The sequence below is a fragment of the Antedon mediterranea genome, chromosome 2 (assembly GCF_964355755.1).
Source record: "Antedon mediterranea chromosome 2, ecAntMedi1.1, whole genome shotgun sequence".
Lineage (NCBI taxonomy): Eukaryota > Metazoa > Echinodermata > Crinoidea > Comatulida > Antedonidae > Antedon > Antedon mediterranea.
The window spans coordinates 8061764-8069565 of NC_092671.1; the positions used below are offsets into that span (position 1 = coordinate 8061764).

A 7802-nucleotide genomic window follows, 5' to 3' on the forward strand; every position below is an offset into this window, starting at 1 on the left:
ATACTTCGTGTGCTCGTTATGGGAACGATGTTCGGCCACACGATGCTGGACTGATAAGCAAGGTTAGTTATCGAATTTAGTAATTTAAATTCCATTATAAAAGTACAATTCAATTTGTTACGCATCTTATGCATTAGTTTGTAACAATTCCGTTCCTTACGTAATTTAGCGGGTGTGGAGCGTGCGCCAAAACCCAGGAGAGATCAGCAACCGAACCGGGGTAAAAAACTACATTTGACTTGGTGATGCGTACTTTTAGTTGGTAACACTTGTAAAGAAAACAATTTGTGTGTAGGACATTTAACAACGAAAATCGTCACAGTTGAAAGGAGTCGAAAATCATTATTTTAATATTTGAGGTGTTAGTGTATATAGTTATAAAACACCAAGTTGCACGCAAGTTTTATCGTGGATAATTTTCATGAAAGATTGATTTTAAATTAATACTTTTTTTTTAAACTTAATTAAGTTCATATACTAAATTTAGAAACTTTTTGAAAAATTTAAATTACTTGTTCATGAAGTTGAATGTTTTCATATTAAACAATTTAAATCTTAAAAGTTTTCATTAAATTAGAAAAAAAATGTAATTTGTACATAATGTATACCTTTGTTTTTTTTTTTATTTAAAGGAAAATATTAAAAGTTTAAGAGCTTACCAATTAATACACTGTACCACAATCTTAATGCGTGCATTACATTTTAAACATATGATTTTGATAATTAAAATAATGTATTTTTCGTTTTTGCTTATGGCTGTAGTAATTAAAGTAATGGGAATTGTATCTGTAATGTATAGCCTCCTTCGCAATAACAATTGTAAGTTTAATATAATTGAAATAATAGTATTTTAATCGCTTATCTAGCAATATTTATTAAGTGTTCACAGATAAAAGCATTTGAGTCCTGTTGAACGAACTATATAGGCCTATTTGGTTTTTTTATCCTCTATAAAATAGACTTTTTTCTCTATAAAACTTAGATTGGGTAAGGGATGTTAAATTATTTTAAAAAAAATATTATTATCATTGTCTGAAATTATTAAGTTTTATATAGAATTTATAAAGAAAACACACTTTTAAAACCTTTACTTTTAAGTATAAGTTGAAATTTACATTTTATTATCATTAAAAACTTGTACTTTGTTTTTGAAGGATAATTATTTATTCATCACCAAGTTAATACAATAATTACATTTTTTAATTTTTTGAAAATCCAGCTCTTATAACATACTTAATCATATAATAATAATAATAATATTGTTATGCTTTAACCAATTCATTTGAGAGTCATTTTAAATTGAAATTATGTGTTTTTGTTATGTTATGTTTGTTGAACCGAGCCAGGCCTGTACTTCTTTGTCTTATTTTCTTTTTAAGTCAGTTGTTCCTTACATAGTTATTTACAACAACAAAAATCAATCGACGTTTTTTTTTTCTAATTTAAAGAAACGGTAGCATACATCAATTAATTCTGAGGAATATATTGAGGCAGTAATTTCTGGTATATTATTCTAATTTGTCCTGAAATCACATCTCGTTTCAATTACAATCACTATTAGCTTTTCTTGCTTATCTGGTAGGCAGGTTTTAGAAGTAGGGGTATTAACGTCTCAGCGCACTTGATGCGATTTTTTCTGGTGCACACGCGTTTCGAGTGCTTTTATAAGGCGAAATGGATTTAGATTCGTGTTATGGTATTGTTGAAGTTTTCAATGTTTTCTATTGACTGGATCCATTTAATCAGTCCTCACGCCTATGCGTGGTTAATGAACTCGACCAGTATGGAGCGCAAAAGATGCATTTATTTCTAATGAAGGTGCTTAGTTGGAAATTCACATTTGAATAATGTGAATAATTTATGTTTATTTTGAATACTTTGGTGTTCCATAGTTGACAAGTGATATAACAATACTGTAACAGATGAACACCAAAGTTACTCTGGAGGATCAAACACATTCAAAAGGAAAATAAAATAATCTAAAGTAAATCATTTAAAACAGTAATAATAGGCCAAAATAAAAATATGCATTAGTAACAGTGATTAATCTATCAAAAATACGAATTATTTCGTCTTGAACGTGTACACATTTGTACATTTTATACACAATATCATTATTGTACAGTATAGGCATATATATATGATTAATGTAATCGAATAGTATGAGACATAATATTCATGTGTTGGGTCAGTGAATCCTGAACAGTCGGCCAAAAGCCATGTTTAACGGGTCGGTAAATGCATGTATTACTCATAATAATTTATGTTGCAGACGGGTTAGTGTTGCTTTGAAGACGAGTAGTCCACGACTTCTTGTAAGTCCGGCAAATTATATTTTTTTGCACTAGGTGCTAAGCCCCCTATATTCTCAAGGGGAATCACACCAGCGTATCGCCAACGGTTGGCTTAAGGTATTCAGTCCAGTTTAATCAAATTTCAAGACACTGTTAAGTAACGCTTCGTCTCAATAGTATTTTGGTTGCTAATTATATGATGTTGTGTATAATATGAATGGAATTCTACGACTTTGTCACTTTCTAATAAGAGAAATTGCGGATTCATAAAGTCAAAATGGCGTAGAAAAAGAAAAAATAAAACAAATCAGTCTCCCCTCGTTGATATACACATTGATAACGCATAACATGGACAATATTGACAACGCTTCAATTTTAATAAAGGAAATGAACAAAACCCAAGAACGCAGATCCGTTTTGAATGTTCTTTTGCAGAAGGGTTAAGGAGTATTTCTCTTGAGAAAGGGGTGGAAAGCGCAGCCAGCTATTAAAACAACCTTTATGGCGTATAACATTTAAAATTTGTTTTCTAGGAACCACCCCTCCAAACATACCAAACATAATATAACGTTCTATATTCACTGTTGTTAATTTTTTTTCTATTTTCTTGTGTGTTTTTATAGTTGTTTCATTGCAGGACCATATTGAAAAAACAGAAATGTTGTGATCTTTTCTTTTCTGAATTATTTTATCCTGCCTAAATATGTTTTAATAAAAGTAAATAAAATAATAATAATAAAATAGGTGGGTGAATCATGCCTCCATCCTACAGAATACTAACCGAGTGCAAACCTATGTTCTCTACTCCTTTTATTAAGAAAAACAAAACATTATTATGTGCAGTATATTGACACGATTCTGCAAATCAGAAACACGAATGTATGCGTTCGCCTTTCTTACTGTTAGTAGATTATTTATGTATGAAGATTGATACTTCGGATCATAGTAGCAACAGATGTAAGCATCACATATGTTTAACTCTAAGTAAATGAGTGATTATACACGGTATGTTATTTCTACGTTCGTTTTGTGAGCCTCTCAAACTGCAATCAATTCACACTGCTTTCGATATTTTAAATCTTTCTCTACTTCTCAAGTTATCACCATGTTTGATATCTTTTAAAGACGTTAAATGTTTCTCTCGTAAGTCACTGTATATATAGGTGATGTATATATCAGTGTAAATCAATATAATTATATTAAGTTATTCCATATCAATAAAGATAGTAGACCTATTATAGTAGAAACTATAAATATACACTGTTTCAACTGACCAACATTAACCCGTAACAAACAATTAACCTGAGTAATTATGCTTAGCCTATATTGATGTGATGATAACAATGTAATCTAATTAACAGTAATAAAGATGTTTGAATGAAAAGGGGCATAGAGATAACATTACGTTTTTGTTAGTACTATATGATAGACAAAATCTGAACAAAAATCTAAGTTGCCATCGTAATCAACATCATTTTAATTTGATTACAACATGCAATTGAGCCTAATGCATACGATAAAACGTCGAATGGATCTGTCCAAAACTTAACGATAATTTAATGAGAATAACAACTTTTGGAAACTTTTTCAAACGACAAGACAGAACAAACGCGTTTCTTGTGACATGCAGAATTGATGGCCACACAAAAACGAACACTTTATTCGCGACGAAAAGAATGAATATAAACGACATAGCGTACTTCGACAGATGTATATTAGTTTACAGCTCCGTTAGATTGAGCAAAAAATAAATCCATCATTAAACTAGACAAGGCAACACTACACAATGTCTCACCCCTGACCTCGGAAGTGTGACAATTTAAAAATGAGAAGTCTAAAAAATTAGTGATAGTTCACAAGAAAAAAATTACCGTCCATCCAGGGGCATGGTTTGTAATAGGCCTACTTTGGCATAGTGTCGAATTTTGTGGTACAGTATTAATTAACTAATTATAATTGTCATATTTATATCAATTGCGCTATAATTGAACCAATAAAAAATCTAAAAAGTCCTAATAAGATCATCTTATGGGAATGTTTTGTACCCATTGTTTCTAAGCACAAATAATTCTATTTGAGGTTGGGTAAATGTCAATTATGATTGGTTTTACTTGGTCGAAGAACAACCTGAAAAAAATAGTACAAAACGTCTAATGATTACACTTAGGCCTACCATGAGGCCTTATGAAAACCTTAGGCCTATACAAATCAAATAAAATAAAAAAAGTACGTCGAGACTAAAGGCCAAATAAAGGAAGAAAACTTTATACTTTTAAACTTGATAAAGGTAGGCCTATGTACTCTGAATATCGAGTCCCAATTTTGAGAACCATTAAAAAAAATGTAATCAAACCAAAGCAGAACGTCATCGTTTTTTGCTATGAATAGGCCTACATCGAAGTGCCCTGGTGTTTAAATCAACACCCGCCTACGGGGACACCATCTTCCTACGGGGACAGACTCGTGCAGCCATAAAGTATATACAAACGAAGGAAGTATCGCTTCCTTCAAGGTGCATGACGACGCACCCTTTATACAAATGTGTATCATCTGGGTTTTGAAATGTCAAAACGTCAACAATGCTTCCACATGGTAAGGATGAGAGAAGGATACACGAATCCATGGACGTCAATTTGATGTTTCAGGGTCCGTCATTAGACTGAAATTTACATCAGCAATTCGGAACAGTCAACATTTAATGGCACATTATCAAATGTAAGGTTATTCCAAACAGGAAAGTATTAGGCCTATTTCCTTCCAGTTTGGCCTATATTACATCACTATAGACAAATGGACTTCATCTGGATATGGAATTGTATGTAAATAAGTTACATTAATAGGAAATATACCATAAAGTATTACCTTTTATCTGTAGAGGTTTACATTCAGAATTTAATGTGATCTTCGGCAACGTGATCTTATAATGTGAACCTGCAAGAAGTAAATAATGTAATCTATTTTATACATCGTCACTCACTAAAATCCACAAGTGTTCAACAAAACGAGACTAAAAGTAACTTTAAGTTGGATTTACAGACATTCTAATAAAGTAACCAATTGCTTATAATAATGTTCTTGTCGAAACATCACCGCAATGCCTTTATCTAATCATTTAAAACATTGTTTTCATTCGTTCTCTGTTTTGGGTGTTGATTGATGACCAGTAAATTTTACATTTGGAGCGAACACGTATTACTTATTGGTCGTTGTAGAACACAGTTTTTAAAAAAAACCACACATTATAATCTAGAAACAACATATAATATTTAAGAATGGCGAGGCATGGCAACACAATGTGGAAAAATATCATTGTTGCGCGCAATACCTATACTACAATTTCATATTCTACAATAAAATCTCTTTAGTTAATAAGTTAAGGTAATAGAAGGTGACAGGAAGCTGTTGGGATGTAATTTATAACTATTGGTGGCATTTGTGACGCTACCGATTTTAATGCTTATTGAGTTAAATCTACGGAGTTGTTATTTAGATAGAATCTTAATACGTAGACGAGATAAAAATGCTAATATATCTGACTTGGTACGAACAACTGTAAAGAAGCTTATTAATTGTGCATGAGTTTTAATTGAATCTCGTTTATCAAAACAACGAAATATTCGGTTACGGCTTCTTATTTGTAATAATTTAAAAGATTGTAAATACTACAAAAATATGTAATTTTAAAATATTTATTATGAAGGGTATAGGCCTATGTCGTTTAACTCTTAAATGTAATGCAATTGTGAAAATAAGCTACCAGTATACAGGAATATCACTGCAGGCCTCATACAATAAAACACAGGCCTAATAACACACACATTAAAATGTAAAATTTGAAACATAAATACTAGGCCAAATTGTTTTGAAAAAAATAATGTTTTCTTTTTTATTTAATTATTCAGTTTATTAATGTTAATTATTTATTGACTAATTTATGTTTGGCTAATATCCACATATTTTTATATAAATAGGCAATGTAGGCCTATATCATTATGAATCAAGTTGAAAAGTAGCCTATATACAATTTCTTTATATTTTGTTTCTATATTTCCATTAAACATTAATTAATATTTCTCTCCCTTTGTTAACTCTATACATTATATAATAATATCATCAACGTGTTGTAATTATGCAGGTATGTTTTTTTTTAAAAAAAGCATACAATTGAATGATATGATTTTAATTCCGCCGCTCCGTAATAAATTGTCCTATAATGACCTAGTGCATTATTTAATATTGTGATGTTTATCTCAGCAGTAAGACATGCAATCGTGTAAACCAGCTATTAAAGGCAATTAAATTCACATCTTCCTACTACTAAAGTAATCATACAATAATACATGAGCGATACTTAATGCGGCTGGATTCACAGATTCAATTATGTAATTGTCGCCCTTAAAAGAAAGTATTTAATTAGCCTAATAATGCAATGTTTTTGTTTAGATAAACTTGAAAATAGTCAGCGAAGGGAGGAGTGATATAACTGGCGGAAACGTCCTCGGTAGGGGATGAATTTTTACTTTATTAATTAGGCCAATTCCTCGGTGTATTTTATTTTGTTATTGTATTTTATTTGGTAATTAATCTCTGTCCTTATTTGCGGGTTACCTCTTTGAAGTGTCCCGTGTGCATTCCAAGTCAGGTTCTCAAATCTATCATTAAAATACTACTAACACGATCAAGTTCAGCGCAATACGTTATTTGTCAATTTGACCACCGATCATGGTCATCGTAACACGTACTTATACTAACAAAACAAGTTAGAAACAAACGCACAACAAGTCATCGACAAACGCACAAGTCACAGACAAACGCACACATCTTTGCCACACGTCGCCACACCGTCAATTTTGCCACATTCGACTTCGTCTTAAACGACTGGGTAAAAACCAACGCCTGTTTGACTTTAACTTTAACTTAACACATTTCGTTAATCAAATCAACCGCAGTATCAATTGGAACAAAAATATATTCATTAAAAGTATAGGCTACATAGATGATGCGGACTACGTGTTAATTGGATCACAGAATAACGCTCAGTATTGTTAAATTATAGACTAGGGATTTTTGGGTGCAGCAAATAAGTGTTTTATATCTAACAAAACAATTAATTTCAAAGACTATTTGTCGTAATACTTTCTTCAATCAAAGTACAAAGGTATCATTTCAATAGAATGTATTATACCAATATTGCTTAATTGGAATTTTGGCCTATATACATGGATCTACTTTGCAGAAAAACAGATATGTTATTAACATAATTGTATCTATGTTTTCCCTAATATTTAAATGTATATCATGCAAGATTATATATAATATTATAATGTTTGAATCACTTCGTTAAGCATCCTCTCTACGCTTGTTTCCATTTCCGCCTAGGATTATATGGGCCCGATTGTTGCATCTTGCTGTCGGATATAGTAATCAAATACCAAATTGAAATGTTTTGTAGAAATGAACAGTTCAAATCGAATAACATTATCATTATTATTTGGGCTTACACAATAA

The 7802-nt window shown here is 31.2% G+C and overlaps 1 long non-coding RNA gene across 1 annotated transcript in view; it reads right to left on the reverse strand.

Moving 5' to 3' along the window:
• The window catches only part of LOC140039579 (uncharacterized), a 47461-nt gene extending 42255 nt beyond the window's left edge, over positions 1-5206 (reverse strand). Inside the window, exon 1 of the long non-coding RNA XR_011842532.1 lies at positions 5157-5206. This is a non-coding gene — a long non-coding RNA (uncharacterized lncRNA). The remainder of the gene's footprint in view (positions 1-5156) is intronic.
• Between the last annotated feature and the right edge of the window lie 2596 nt (positions 5207-7802).